Below are 16,659 nucleotides of genomic sequence, written 5' to 3'. Positions count from 1 at the left end.
GTGGGGGGGGATATAGGGTGCTGTATTATCTGGGTGGGGTATATAGGGTGCTGTATTATCTAGGGTGGGGGGATATAGTGTGCTGTATTATCTGGGGGTGGGGGATATAGGTGCTGTATTATCTGGGTGGGGTATATAGGGTGCTGTATTATCTGGGGTGGGGGATATAGGGCGCTGTATTATCTGGGGGTTGGGGGATATAGGGTGCTGTATTTTCTGGGGTGGGAGATATAGGGTGCTGTATTATCTGGGTAGGGGGATATAGGGTGCTTTATTATCTGTGTGGGGGATAGGGTGCTTTATTATCTGTGTGAGCAGGACACTCAAGAGGACCCCAGGGTGCTGTATTATCTGGGAGTGGGGGATATAGGGTGCAGTATTATCTGGGAGTGGGGGATATAGGTGCTGTATTATCTGGGTGGGGTATATAGGGTGCTGTATTATCTGGGGTGGGGGGATATAGGGCGCTGTATTATCTGGGGGTTGGGGGATATAGGGTGCTGTATTTTCTGGGGTGGGAGATATAGGGTGCTGTATTATCTGGGTAGGGGGATATAGGGTGCTTTATTATCTGTGTGGGGGATATAGGGTGCTGTATTATCTGGGGTGGGGGATATAGGGTGCTGTATTATCTGGGGTGGGGGATATAGGGTGCTGTATTATCTGGGTGGGGGATATAGGGTACTGTATTATCTGGGGTGGGGGGATATAGGGTGCTGTATTATCTGGGGTGGGGGGATATAGGGTGCTGTATTATCTGGGTGGGGTATATAGTGTGCTGTATTATCTCGGGTGGGGGATATAGGGTGCTGTATTATCTGGAGGTGGGGGAAATAGGGTGTTGTATTATCTGGGGTGGGGGATATAGGGTGCTGTATTATCTGGGGTGGGGGATGTAGGGTGCTGTATTATCTGGGGTGGGGAATATAGGGTGCTGTATTATCTGGGGTGGGGGATATAGGGTGCTGTATTATCTGGGGTGGGGGGATATAGGGTGCTGTATTATCTGGGGTGGGGAGGATATAGGGTGCTGTATTATCTGGTGGGGGGGATATAGGGTGCTGTATTATCTGGGTGGGGTATATAGGGTGCTGTATTATCTAGGGTGGGGGGATATAGTGTGCTGTATTATCTGGGGGTGGGGCATATAGGGTTCTGTATTATCTGGGGTGGGAGATATAGGGTGCTGTATTATCTGGGGGTGGGGGATATAGGATGCTGTATTACCTGGGTGGGGGATATAGGGTGCTGTATTATCTGGGGTGGGGGATATAGGGTGCTGTATTATCTGGAGGTGGGGGATATAGGTTGCTGTATTATCTGGGGGTGGGGGATATAAGGTGCTGTATTATCTGGGGGTGGGGGATTTAGGGTGCTGTATTATCTGGGGGTGGGGGATATAGGGTGTTGTATTATCTGGGGGTGGGGGATGTAGGGTGCTGTATTATCTGGGGTGGGGGATGTAGGGTGCTGTATTATCTGGGGTGGGGGATGTAGGGTGCTGTATTATCTGGGGTGGGGGATATAGGGTGCTGTATTATCTGGGGGTGGGGCATATAGGGTTCTGTATTATCTGGGGTGGGAGATATAGGGTGCTGTATTATCTGGGGGTGGGGGATATAGGATGCTGTATTATCTGGGTGGGGGATATAGGGTGCTGTATTATCTGGGGTGGGGATATAGGGTGCTGTATTATCTGGAGGTGGGGGATATAGGTTGCTGTATTATCTGGGGGTGGGGGATATAAGGTGCTGTATTATCTGGGGGTGGGGGATTTAGGGTGCTGTATTATCTGGGGGTGGGGATATAGGGTGTTGTATTATCTGGGGGTGGGGGATGTAGGGTGCTGTATTATCTGGGGTGGGGGATGTAGGGTGCTGTATTATCTGGGGTGGGGGATGTAGGGTGCTGTATTATATGGGGTGCGGGGATGTAGGGTGCTGTATTATCTGGGGTAAGGGGATGTTGGGTGCTGTATTATCTGGGAGTGGGGGATGTAGAGTGCTGTATTATCTGGGAGTAGGGGGTGTAGGGTGCTGTATTATCTGGGGGTGGGGGATGTAGGGTGCTGTATTATCTGGGAGTGGGTTATGTAGCTGGGGTGGGGGATATAGGGCACTGTATTATCTGGGAATGGTACTCAACAATCGATTATATAAACATTGACAAACATTGACAAACATAACATTTTCTACCATAAAAGTTCTACCATAATATTTCTACCAATTTGCATGTATCATACAGATTGAAACACGATTTACCACCTCCTGAGAAAAATCTATCTTCTATATTTTCCTACTTTTCTCTCTACCCTATAGCTTCTTTAACACTATCAATCTGAACCTGGATACGAAGTTCTGCACCTACTACAGGCAAACTTGACAAGCGAAAATTTACTGTTTTTTATTAGACGGTGACGACAGTGATAGTGGTATCCACGTGTTGCTTCTATTGAGTGTCTACTTAATTCATATAATGTTCTCTTAAAAACCATGACATGCAATGTACACAACAAGGAATAATGTACATGAACATGAGACCTAGAGTGCACATTTGTGGTACCAATTTGTACGACTGCCGGTTACCGTGCCTTTTTGTGATGCATTATATACGTTGTAAATATTCGTGTACAATGTTTTGCATGTCGTGCAAATATAAAAAATAAAGAATTATAAAAAAAATGCTGCTGAACATTGTCCATGCATCCCAACTGTCCCTATATTGTCAGGAAGTCCCAATTTTCAAGCCCTGTCCCACAAGTCCTGAGGACATCAGGAAACTGTCCACAACAACCATACTTGGTCAAACACATCATCAAAAACATTTACGCTATACTCAGGGCACTAGGACCCTGCAGGGTGTTGTAACCGCGGCTGGTTCCCTTATTTACCATTATATCGTCTTAAAGCATAGAACTTAGTAGGGCTAACCATACATATATCTTAGCCATAATTAAATATAGTTAGTAAGAGATCCTCTATTTAACATGTATAAATAATTGAGAATACAATATAAAATAAGGATTGTCTTGGAAGCAATAGATGTTGTCTTTTTGATATATATTATATTACATATAAATATAGGCATATAAAATCCATTGCAATAATTTATGGCAGAGTTTATAAAATTAAACTAAATGCTTGCAAATATCATTAATAGGTTAACATACCCTTCTGAACATGTCATCATGTCAGCCTCTCTGTCATTTTAGGATGGAGCAGCGTCTGTCTCCAAGTCTCTCCTCTGTTTCTTAACATTTAAGAGGACACCTATTTATACCTTAAGTGTCTCCCTTTTAGGGTTACCGTAGTTCATATATGAAAAAGTAACACTTCTTTTACTTTATTCATTTTAGGACCTCCCTTAACGTGGCAAAAGTCCATAACTAATATACGTCATGGAAATTTTCCTGACTTAGTTCAAGATGGCATCTTAAATTCTGAACATCCTTATCTATTTAGGGTTACCACAGTATATTGTGTACTGAAAGAGTCGTAGCATAGCCTTGAAGCTTGTTTATGCATTTTTGTTATTTTAATTAGTCTTGGACAAAATGGCGTAAACATAATATGCACTGAGGTTATTGCTTAAAGAAACATCTATGAAAAACAATATGTTCCATTTCTAACACCTTGTCAATTTGCAATGTCTCTTAAAGACAAAGTACACAGTTTAAGAAATACAACATTTCATTCTAAAACTTTTAGAATATAATATTTGCATTTGCCCATAACAGTGTACTGAAACAGTGCAAGTTAGAGAGAGATCTAATGTTTAAACTTCCTTCTCTGCACATTCTGTTCAATTTCAATTTCAAGAGCCTTAGATAAAAATTTCGAAAGAAAACTAACATCGGATTGAAAATGAAACCATTTTTTCATGCAGGCTGCTCGAGTCACAACTAAGGGAGGTGTGGCTAGGGTTGTATAACAAAAACAAAAGTTGCTTAAAGGGACACTCCAGGCACCCAGACCACTTCTGCTCATTGGAGTGGTCTGGGTGCCAACTCCCACTACTCTTAACCCTTCAAGTGTAATTATTGCAGTTTTTTATAAACTGCAATAATTACCTTGCAGGGTTAACTCCACCTCTAGTGACTGTCTACCAGACAGCCAGCAGAGGTCACTTCCTGACACATAGCACAGATTATCTGTGCTAGAGCGTCGCTGGACGTCCTCATGCTATGTGAGGACCTCCAGCGTCGCTCATTTCCTTATAGGAAAGCATTGAAAATATTTTTCAATGCTTTCCTATGGGGAGCGCTAATGCGCATGCGCGGCCGGTGGCCGACGGAGACAGTAGGAGGAGCGGCACGGAGGAGGAGACAGCGACGAGGGACATCGTCGCTGCCTCAGGTAAGTGACTGACGGGGTTTTCACCCCTTCAGTAACCGGGGATTGGGGGGTGGGAGGGAGAGGGTACCTCCAGTGCCAGGAAAACTGATTGTTTTCCTGGCACTGGAGTTTTCCTTTAACTTTAAATTACATAGAATTGAGCAGTGAGACTGCAGGGGCCTGATCTAAACACTAACACTACTTCATGCTAAGGTTGTTTTGGTGACTATATATATATATATACACACTTGCACACACCTTCTCTTTTTTTATTGCCCCATATTTTGGAGTTTAACTTAGGTCACTGTTTATTTTACATACAAAGTCTTTGCGTCATCCTAACACATCCTTTTTGTTTGTCTTCACCGAAGTTCACTTAGGATTTTGCTACACATTTATGGATACAGTGTCTCATATCAGCTTTTTAATAATAAATTCAATAAAGTAACTTTTTAAATTTCTGTTCAATTCATTCAACCAAATAGAGTGCTAAGCATTTGTTTATTTTCAAATTACAGCTTACATGTATTGGAGTTTCTGTATGTAAGTAATCAAAAGCTAGCGTGCATTCATGAATCCTGAGATCATGACCAAACACCAGACATCTAAAAAAGAACTTGATAATTTTGGTTCTTGAAAGATAACTGGTGATACAACCAAAGAAGGATAAATTTGCCACCCCCTCCCCTCCTCATTTCAAAATGATACACTACTAGGTTATTTTGAAGAATACTTAAACAATTGTGACAGTTTAACTTGGGAGGTGCATTGAACCACTTTTAGTATCACGTATAACTCTTGGTCATTTCAGCAACACACGATCAATTTCTGTCTGTTCAGGTCATCTAGTGACTGCCGTGGGAATAGTTTGTGTAGCATCTGTCAGCACAGAAGCATCTGTCTTAGTACGATTGAAATATATATCCTCCAAGTAATATTACTGCAGTTTATTTTGACTTAAACAGGAAAGTTATAAAATTCCCCTTTCGGCTTCAGGAACATTTTTGTTGTGATTCAGTTGTACATTAATTTCTACAGACATTTTTAAAGGGACACTCCAGTCCCATAAATCATTTTAGCTTGCTGAAGTGCTCTAGCGGTGAATTGCATGTCCCCTGTTGCTTATAACATTTTAAAAATATGATTTTAAAAGCAGCTAGACTTTGCAGGCATTTTGGGATTACATTGCTTCCCAAGTTGATGTAGTCTGTCTTGGATTAACTTGCATCAATAGGCGTTTTATGTTTAAAGAGCAATTATGTGGCAAAGTTCTAAAAGTGGAGCAATCAGCAGGCACTCTGGTTTCCATGGTGACCACTCCATTGTTAGAACTCAGCTGCGGAATTTTGCTTTATATATAACTTACCATGGGCCTAGAAGAGCATCTCTTCAATTCTTCTTCCTCCTCTGCCGGAATCCATTATTCCTTGGGTGATAGTGAGCTATATATCTTTTTAGGCAAAACACCTAAAAAAAATAATAAGAGTAAAATAAATCAGAAAAGGAGAAGCTTGAGACACAAGTAGACAATTTCATGCCAAACGTTGTGTGCATGAAGCGCAATACATAGTCCTACTCTATGTGGACCCCACTAGATGGATATATCTATAGAACATCTGACCAACTTCACAACAAAGGTCCAGGAATATTGGGAGAGCGGTTGTGCATCTCACTCTCTCCAGAGGCGGCTCTCTAATTAGGCGGTTTAGGCAGCCGCCTAAGGCCTCGCGCTGGCTGGGGCCTCGCGGCCGCCTAAACCGCCTGTGGGCAGAGTGTGTCAGGTCCTCGGTCACTGACCGAGGACCTGACACCAGGAGGGGGCCCGGCGGCTTGCCGGTATGCCGCCGGGTGCGAGGCCCCTCCTGGCTGCCCGGCCACCATCACAGACATTGGTCTGCAGCTCCGCAGTGTGCAGAGCTGCAGACCATGTGACTCGCGAGAATTGGCCAATCAGAGCGTTGCCGCGGGTTACCACGGCAACGCTCTGAAATCTCGCGAGACTACACGGTCTGCAGCTCTGCGGAGCTGCAGACCGGGAGCTGTGGCCACCGGACCACCAGGGAGTCCACTGGACCACCAGGGAAATCAAGGTAGGCTCATCACCCCACACAACACTCAGCCTCACCCCCCCAGTCACCATCACCACACTCAGCCTTACCCCCAGCCTCACCATTCCCCCACCACCCTCAGCCTCACCACCATCATCACCCCTAGCCCCCACCACCCTCACCACCACCCTCAGCATCGCCCCCTAGCCTCACCCCCAGCCCCCCTCAGCCTCATCCCCACCCCCCTCACCATCACCCCCCACCACCCTCAGCCTCACCACCACCCTCACCATCACCCCCCACCACCCTCAGCCTCACCACCCCTAGCCCCACCACCCTCACCACCACCCCCACCACCCTCAGCATCACCCCCCTCAGTCTCACCCCCAGCCTCACCCCCTCAGCATCACCCCCCTCAGCCTCACCCTCCACCACCCTCAGCCTCACCCCCACCACCCTCAGCCTCACCCCCACCACCCTCAGCCTCACCCCCACCACCCTCAGCCTCACCTCCCACCACCCTCAGCCTCACTACCCCTAGCCCCCACCACCCTCAGCCTCACCCCCCACCACCTTCACCATCACCCCCCACCACCCTCAGCCTCACCACCCCCCACCACCCCCAGCCCCCTCACCATCACCCCCACCACCCTCAGCATCACCCCCCACCACCCTCAGCATCACCCCCACCACCTTCAGCATCACCCCCTCACCACCCTCAGCATCACCCCTCACCACCCACCACCCTCAGCATCACCTCCCCCCACCACCCTCAGCATCACCCCCCACCACCCTCAGCCTCACCACCCCCACCACCCTCAGCCTCACCCCCCCACCACCATCAGCCTCACCACCCTCAGCCTCATCACCCCCACCATCACCCCCACCACCCACAGCCTCACCTCCCCCACCACCCTCAGCATCACCTCCCCCCACCACCCTCAGCCTCATCCCCCACCACCCTCATTCCCCACCACCCTCACCATCACCCCCCACCACCCTCCGCCTCACCACCCCCACCACCCTCAGCCTCACCCCCACCACCCTCACCATCACCCCCACCACCCTCAGCCTCACCACCCCTAGCCCCCACCACCCTCATCCTCACCACCCCCACAACCCTCAGCCTCACCCCCCACCACCCTCACCATCACCCCCCACCACCCTCAGCCTCACTACCCCCACCATCACCCCCACCACCCTCAGCCTCACCCCCACCACCTTCAGCATCACCCCCCTCACCATCACTCCCCACACCGCCCTCAGCATCACTACCCCTAGCCCCCACCTCCCTCAGCCTCACCCCCACCACCCTCAGCCTCACCACCCCCCACCACCCTCAGCCTCACCACCCCCCACCACCCTCAGCCTCACCACCCCCCACCACCCTCACCATCACCCCCCCCACCACCCTCGGCATCACCTCCCCCCACCACCCTCAGCCTCATCCCCCACCACCCTCACCCTTATCCCCCACCACCCTCACCATCACCCGCCCCTCCCCCCCCCCATACACACAACACACTTCAAGCAGCTACCCCATACACATAGGGTCTCAGACAAAAACGCAAACATGTTCGGAGACATACATTCACACACACAAGGATACTCTCTGTCAGACACACTCTCAGGCACATACACAGGTAGACAGTGCATCAATGTGTATATGTGACACTTTTTTTGTTAGTGGGGCCTCATGTTTGCGTTTCGCCTAAGGCCTCATAAAGTCTAGAGCCGCCTCTGACTCTCTCAGAGATATGGGGTGGAATAAGCAGTTTTTTAGTTTTGCAACTCATTAAGGATGGTTGCATTTTGCATTTTTTTCTCCAATCATAACTCCCATTTTCATTTATTGAAACAAATTAAAACCGATAGCATCAAATACTAGTCTTCACTCCTCCTGACTAAATAACTATTCATTTAACTATATTGTGTCACCAGCTGTCTTCTTGCTGACTGTATGACTGTACATCAGTTTTAAATAAATATATAGAAAACTGAACTTCTTCTTTTTCCTCTTCCATACACTTGTTAGTTAGTATCTCTTTAGGACGATGGTGTTACCATTAACTCTGCCCTGCATGGTTGCCTTTGTTTGACTCTGACTGCACTTCCCACATCCAACCAAACTCCAAATCTTGCTACTTTCATCACAAAATAAAAAATATATAAAATCAGTCTCTTGCTAGTCAACGAAGGCAACTAAAATGCTTGTTCACAATGTCATTATCTCCCAGATTGACTACTGCAACCTAGTCCTCACAATGTCGAACAGACTCAATCATCTAATCTCCACTCCTCTAAAATCTCAAACCACTGTCAGCCCTTACACTTGCTCCCTATAAGTTATAGAATTCAATTTGATAGCCTAGCTTTTGCTTATAAAGTTTTACATTACAGTGTCCGAGCCTACATAGCCTCAGGTGTTCTACTCTCCCGAAGACTTGTGGCGCACCACCAACGCTTGACTCCTAGACTTCTCTAAGACTGCACCATTCTTATGGAATTTCTTTCCCCAGTCAATTAATCTTTCCTCTGCTCTTCAGTGTTTTAATAAATATTGAATAACTCACATCTTAAAGAAGGCATATCAGCTCATCATTAATGTATTTTCTTTGCGTATATCTTCATTATCTTTACTGAATCCTAGCTTCTCCTTTGGCAGTATTTAAGAGAAATAATATTTAAGGGCTACATTTTAATGTAAGCAATCCATGTTTGCTTTGCATAGTCTGTACTCTGCCATTAACATAAGATACAACTGCTTTTAAATTGCAAGTTTGTTTAATTTTTAACAAATAATTCTGGAATTTTCAAGTCAAATAACACAAGGAGCAAAATCGATTTGGAGCCAATACAGGGCTCTTGAACAGTCCACCAATTAAAATACCCTAATAAAGGCTTTATATTTTTTTTAAATTATTTATACTAGTGAAAATTGAGCTTTGATTTTCTGCCAAAACCATTAGTAATGTTTTTCCACTTTTTTTTCTCCAATCATATTGAATTGTTGGTGAAAAACACATAACGCTTACAAGTCAGAGTTAAATAAAATTAAAAAGATTTATGTTATTCAGAGTATTCCAATATATATCTTTACAAATTGGTTTACCAATCGCATGAGAATTGCCCATGAACATGCTGCAATGTTTCAAACATAAACTATCAGTATGTCATGTCCTAAAGGGTTAAAATTGAAAATATTTACAAAGTACAGAAAACAAACAAACAAAAAAAACATACGTGAAAACAAAATACATTTCGATGTATACTTCTTGATAAAAAAAATTAAGTTTTTTTTTGTTCAAATATTTTTTTTTAAAAGAGTTAAACTTAAAATTTATCACTGTTGTTTTTGTTTTAGTAGACACAGGTCAAATAACAACCTCAGCTGCATCATTCACAGACTTACCCTGGACTTCATGGCGAAGAAAGAATCCATGCGAGTGGCCAGACGTCTTATGTACAGCCAGATTAGCTAATGCAGCAATATTAACATCTATTTTGGGGGATTAATATTAGATGCATCTGCTAAAGTGTTGAGCTAGTAGTTTCCCCCGTCTTTGACCATGTTCAGATTTGATGTACTGGTAATAAATATGATGTGCAGACATATGGTAAAAGCATTTATGCAGTGCGGACAATCTCAAATTTGCCAAAGTGCCCTCACATTTCAAACTCCCTAGGTTAATACACAAGACATTCTGAGACAGATGCCAACACTGACAGGAAGTGGATAAGAGTTTGAAACGTTTTTACAGAAAAAGATTTGCTAACCACTGAATTGTAGCAAATGTATCTGAACAGCAAAGGCAAAATAGCCAAACTGCAAGTGGTGTATCCTGGTTTTGTGCTGCCCTAGGCAGGACAAAACTCAGGCGCACCCCTTCTCCCCCCCGCGCCACCCCACCCAACCCTTCCCCCCGCCCCGCCTTCTAAATACACACACACACACACACACATTTACTGACAGATACGCATACACTAGCTAACAGAAGCACACACCCGCTAACAGAAACACACACACACACTAACAGACACACTCATAACAGACACACACTCACTCACTAGCAGACACACACTCACTAACAGACACACACTCACAGGCAAACACACTCACTAGCAGACACACTCACAGGCAAACACACTCACCGGCAAACGCACTCACACTAACAGACACACACAGTCATACACACACACTCACTCACTAGCAGACCCACACTAACAGACACACACACACACACACTCACTAACAGACACACACTCACACTAACAGGCAAACACACACACAGTCAGAGACACACACTAACAGACACACACACTAACAGACACACACACACACACACTAACAGATACACACCCACACTAACAGACACACACACACACACACACACTAACACACACACACACTAACAGACACACACACACTAACAGACACACACACTCACTCACTCACATTAACACATTTTTTCTTTTTTTATTTAACCCTCCCCCCCAGCCTCCTTACCTTTGGGAATGCTGGGGGGGGATCTTTCTCCCTGGCGGTCCCAGTGGCTGCTGGGCTGGCGGCACTGGAGGGCGGCTGGCGAGGGAGCACTTCCCCTGAGCACTCTACTCAGCTCCCTCGCGCGCCGCAGAGTGAGGCTGGGAGCCGGAATATGACGTCATATTCTGGCTCCCAGCCTCACTCTGCGGCACGCGAGGGAGCTGAGCAGAGTGCTCAGAGGAAGTGCTCCCTCGCCAGCCGCCCACTAGCGCCGCCCGACAGCCCAGCATGTCAGTTAGCCGCAAGGCTAACAAGACATTTGCCCTGGGCATTTGGGGACGGCGTTTTTCGCTGCCCCCTGGAAAATGCCGCCCAAGGCAAATGCCTTGTTTGCCTCGCGGCTAAAATGTCCCTGCAAACTGCGACAATAACTCAGCTGCTGAATTTTTCCAGATCAGATCTACAGTATCTCACAAAAGTGAGTACACCCCTCACATTTTTGTAAATATTTTATTACATCTTTTCATGTGACAACACTGAAGAAATGACACTCTGCTACAATGTAAAGTAGTAAGTACAGCCTGTATAACAGTGTAAATTTGCTGTCACCTCAAAATAACTCAACACACAGCCATTAATGTCTAAACCATAGGCAAGAAAAGTGAGTACAGCCCTAAGTGAAAATGTCCAAATAGCCATTTTCCTTCCCTGGTGTCATGTGACTCGTTAGTGTTACAAGGACTCAGGTGTGAATGGGGAGCAAGTGTGTTAAATTTTGTGTTATCACTCTCTCACTCTCTCATACTGGTCACTGAAAGTTCAACATGGCACCTCATGGCAAAGAACTCTCTGAGGATCTGAAAAAAAAAAAGAATTGTTGCTCCTTATAAAGATGGCATAGGCTATAAGAAGATTGCCAGACCCTGAAACTGAGCTGCAGCACGGTGGGCAAGACCATACTGTGGTTTCACAGGACAGGTTTAACTCAGAACAGGCCTTGCCATCGTCGACCAAAGAAGTTGAGTGCACATGCTCAGTGTCATATTTAGAGGTTGTCTTTGGGAAATAGACAAATGAGTGCTGCCAGCATTGCTGCAGAAGTTGAAGGGGTGGAGGGTCAGTCCGTCAGTGCTCAGACCATATGCCGCACATTGCATCAAATTGGTCTGCATGGCTGTCATCCCAGAAGCAAGCCTATTCTAAAGATGATGCACAAGAAAGTCCGCAAATAGTTTGCTGAAAACAAGCAGACTAAGGACATGGATTACAGGAACCATGTTGTGTGGTCCGATGAAACCAAGATAAACTTATTTGGTTCAGGTGGTGTCAAGCGTGTGTGGCAGCAACCAGGTGAGGAGTACAAAGACAAGTGTGTCTTGCCTAAAGTCAAGGCATGGTGGTGGAAGTGTCATGGTCTGGGCCTGCATGAGTGCTGCCGGCACTGGGGAGCTACAGTTCATTGAGGGAACCATGAATGCCAACATGTACTGTGACATACTAAAGCAGAGCATGATCCCCTCCCTTCGGAGACTGAGCCGCAGGACAGTATTCCAGCATGATAATGACACCAAACACCTCCAAGATGACCACTGCCTTGCTAAATAAGCTGAAGGTAAAAGTGATTGACTGGCCAAGCATGTCTTCAGACTTAAACCCTATTGAGCATATGTGGCATCCTCAAACGGAAGGTAGGGGGGGCGCAGGGTCTCTAACATTCACCAGCTCCATGATGTCGTCATGGAGGAGTGGAAGAGGACTCCAGTGACAACCTGTGAAGCTCTGGTTAACTCCATGCCCATGAGGGTTAAGGCAGTGCTGGAAAATAATGTTGACCACACAAAATATTGACACTTTGAGCCCAATTTGGACAGTTACACTTAGGACTGTACTCACTTTTGTGGCCAACGGTTTAGACATTAATGGCTGTGTATTGGATGTCACTATGACACATATCACCTTCAAAGAGATTGTTGCAGACCATGCATACCCGTTCATGACAATAGTGTTCCCTGATGGCAGTGGCCTCTTCCAGCAGGACAATGCACCATGCCACACATTAAACATTGTTCAGCAATGGTTTGAGGAACATGATAAAGAGTGTTGCCTTGGCCTCCAAATTCCCCAGATCTCAATTCGATTGAGCGTGTTGTGGGATGTGCTGGAACAACAAATTCGATCCATGGAGGCCCCTCCTCACAACTTAGTGCTTATGCTTAGTCCTAATGTCTTGTGAAGTCCATGCCTCAATGCATCAAAGCTGTTTTGGCAGCCAGAGGGGGACCTACATGATATAAAGCAGGTGGCTTTAATGGTGTGGCCGATAAGTGTATGTATATATTTTCAAGCACACTGACTGGCCCTTTTCTTTTGTCAAATTATACATTTTTTTTAAACAATTGCATGGGCAAAATTTGTCTGAATCAAAACACCACATGAAAGAATCCACAATCGATCAACACAAAAAAAACTTTTCAGACGATTCAATTGTGGAACCAAATGGTTTTGCCATTCACAATTCCAGATATCAGTATATCTAGTCTTTATATACATGTATACATATAAATGCTATGCAGAACTCTTACTTTTTGGTTAGTAAGCAATGATATTTAATTTTGGGGGGCTGTGGGTGCAAGTAGCCCCGGGGCTACACCAGAGGCAGAAACCCATAACCTCCGGCTCTGATTGGCGCCATTCCTCGAGCTGGCAATGTTAGCAAAAGATCTTTAGAAACGCACTCCCGGTGGTCCGTGGTACAGCCAAACTCCCTCGTGGTTCCAGTGCTTTGTGAGGGAGTCAGAGTGCAGGCGCTGAATTTCCCAGCCAGCACTCTGATGTGATCACAGAGCTCCAGACTGGGAGGATTGCGGCAGCACAAGCAGAACACTAGGCCACCAGGGAGCCCACTATACCAATAGGGGATTAATTATTGCCCCCCTTCCTGCACAGGAGGGGCAAATGCTATTATATGTAAAAAAAAAAAGAAAAAAGGCATTGCCCAACTTAATTTCTCTCCCACTCTTACAATTACCAACCCCCAACTCTCACACTCAGCCCCCAACCCTTTCACACTCACCACCCTGCCACAGTCCCTCACCCTGTCAAACACCCTGTCACATTCCCCTTACCCTGTCACATTGCCCTCACCCTGTCAGTCACTCACCAACCCTCACCCTGTCACAAACCCTTTCACACTCATCCCCTAGTTCTGTCACACTCAACCACTCCAACTATCACAGTCACCCCCCAACCCTGTCACCCTCACCAAACCCTCAACTCTCACACATTTCTTAACCCTGTCACACTCACCACCCTGCCAGTTACTCACCACCCCTCACAGTGCCACACACCCTGTCACACTCACCACCCTGCCAGTCACTCACCACCCCTCACAGTGCCACACACCCTGTCACACTCACCACCCTGCCAGTCACTCACCACCCCTCACAGTGCCACACACCCTGTCACACTCACCACCCTGCCAGTCACTCACCACCCCTCACAGTGCCACACACCCTGTCACACTCACCACCCTGCCAGTCACTCACCACCCCTCACAGTGCCACACACCCTGTCACACTCACCACCCTGCCAGTCACTCACCACCCCTCACAGTGCCACACACCCTGTCACACTCACCACCCTGCCAGTCACTCACCACCCCTCACAGTGCCACACACCCTGTCACACTCACCCCCTCACATTCGCCGTTAACTCTTTCTCTCTCACCCACCCACCTACCCACCCCTCCCAACTATCACAAAACACAGAAAGCCCACAACACAACCACTTTTGAAGTCGGCGGGCGGGTGCATGCTGGTATCTCACTGATCCTAGCATGCACCAGCTACCTGCACTTAAAAGGAAAAATAAAGGGGGCACTCAACGTAGTCTCTACTCTGGATGAAAAAATGTCTTGTTTATAGCTGATCTTGCCGTATATTTAGTTTCTTTTTGTCTCACTTTATTCACAACATTCTTTGACTCACCCTGTCTAAACCCGAGCTACACAATTGTGGCATTGTGTTTTCTTTTCTCCTTACTATGCATATCACTGCAGACAAACTGGCAATGTTCCATTTTTCATTTAACAGACGCTATAGCCCAGATAACAGTGATGGTCACACCAGCTGGTGAGCAATTCATTTTCAAATATTTTTAAGTGTTTGCTTTATTCTGACTTTACTTAATCTTGATAATCTTCATGTTCGTCATTTAAAGTTTATTTTCACGTTTACCAATACCTTTTCACTCAATATACTATGGTATCCATTTAGAAAAAAAATAATTTGCATGTAAATAGAAATATAATAAAATTACTTTGAATATAGCAGACTTGTATTTCATATTAGATTTAAATATCATTAATACTTACACACAGGAGGGTTTATTACGATTCTGTATTGCTTCACAGTTCTAAATTGGGATATCATTGCCCTTGGCAAACACCATAGATAAAAAATGTTTTTTACGTGGTAGTATGCTCTCATCATATCTTGTGTCATTCATTGTCAACAGGGTAAAAATTATAGCCTAAACACATTTACAGATGGTCTTAATGTGATCTCCAAATATAGAGATCAATATTGCTGTATCGGCAAATTGAACTGTATAAAACTAGCTGCGCTCTGAGTATCTTAGGACTTCTCTGACTGCTTCTGAAGGTAAGTGTCAGGCAGTAGGTTAAGATAAAATATGTAATATTGTAATACGGTTTTGATAAAATATTGTAATAAGCTGCCAAGTGAATTTCTAAAGCCAGCCCACTTAGTTTTAGCCCACTTAGCCCACTTAAAGTTTTGCGGTTATTTGTAGATAAATGCTGATCTTTAAGTAAACGTAAATAGAAATGAAAAATGTGAAATGTTTATTGAGTACATCACAAAGAAATACTGACATGAATTAGAAGTGAGAGAATACAAAACTTATTTTAGTTTAAAAAGCGCCAAATACATCAAGGGTAAAGTATCCCCGCTGCACCCTGGGCAGAGAATCCAGGCCTTTTAAGTCCTTTTCAAGTCCCTCTACATTATGCCAACAGCTCAGACACCCACATGTAGAGCTTATATGGACTCTCGGTAACCCTTCAGGCAACACTGCTTCACTACTAGCCTAGCATGCCTAACGTATATTGCTAATGTTACACACGCTGCTGTTTTCCTGTCTCTTTAAAAGAAAAAACTAATTGTGTTGTTTAACCTAACGTTGGCAGCAACTGATAACTCTATAGCAAAGCTATCTTCCTGTATTTTAAACTGATGTTGACAGAATCTCAATCTATACAATGCCTTAACAGCATGATTTAAGCTTGTTCATATATATTTTGTATTTTTATGCAACTGCCTACATCTTGTTTCTTTTCATGTTCTAAAATATAAAAATCGTGCTGTATAACAAGCCACATGTTGAAATGATGACAAACCGCTTGCAGCAGCTGTTGTGGCGCTGTACGCTTTACTGTTACTCCATGCACGAATAAAAATAAAGAATTTTAAAAAATTAAAAAAAAAGCGCCAAATAGCAAATTCAATCTAAATATCAGTCTAGGGCTAGGCAATAATACATGTATGGGAGAACATTCTAGGACAGGGATAGGCAACCTTTGGCACTCCGGATGTTGTGGACTACATCCCCCATAATGCTCTTACACCCATAATGCTGGCAAAGCATCATGGGAGGTGTAGTCCAAAACATCTGGAGTGCCGAAGGTTGCCTATGCCTGTTCTAGGAGAAACTAGATAGTTTATAGTAGTGTTGATCATTTGGGAAATGTTGATTTCTATTTAAACTAGTT

At 45.2% G+C, this 16,659-nt stretch overlaps 1 long non-coding RNA gene across 1 annotated transcript in view; it reads right to left on the bottom strand.

The window, feature by feature from the left end:
• Window positions 1-5,706: 5,706 nt before the first annotated feature.
• The window catches only part of LOC134611851 (uncharacterized), a 41,169-nt gene continuing 30,216 nt past the window's right edge, over window positions 5,707-16,659 (bottom strand). The window contains exon 3 of the long non-coding RNA XR_010090913.1: window positions 5,707-5,801. This is a non-coding gene — a long non-coding RNA (uncharacterized LOC134611851). The remainder of the gene's footprint in view (window positions 5,802-16,659) is intronic.

The sequence above is a fragment of the Pelobates fuscus genome, chromosome 5 (assembly GCF_036172605.1).
Source record: "Pelobates fuscus isolate aPelFus1 chromosome 5, aPelFus1.pri, whole genome shotgun sequence".
In the NCBI taxonomy this organism is placed as follows: Eukaryota; Metazoa; Chordata; class Amphibia; order Anura; family Pelobatidae; genus Pelobates; species Pelobates fuscus.
This window is presented reverse-complemented; position numbering and strand designations above follow the sequence as displayed.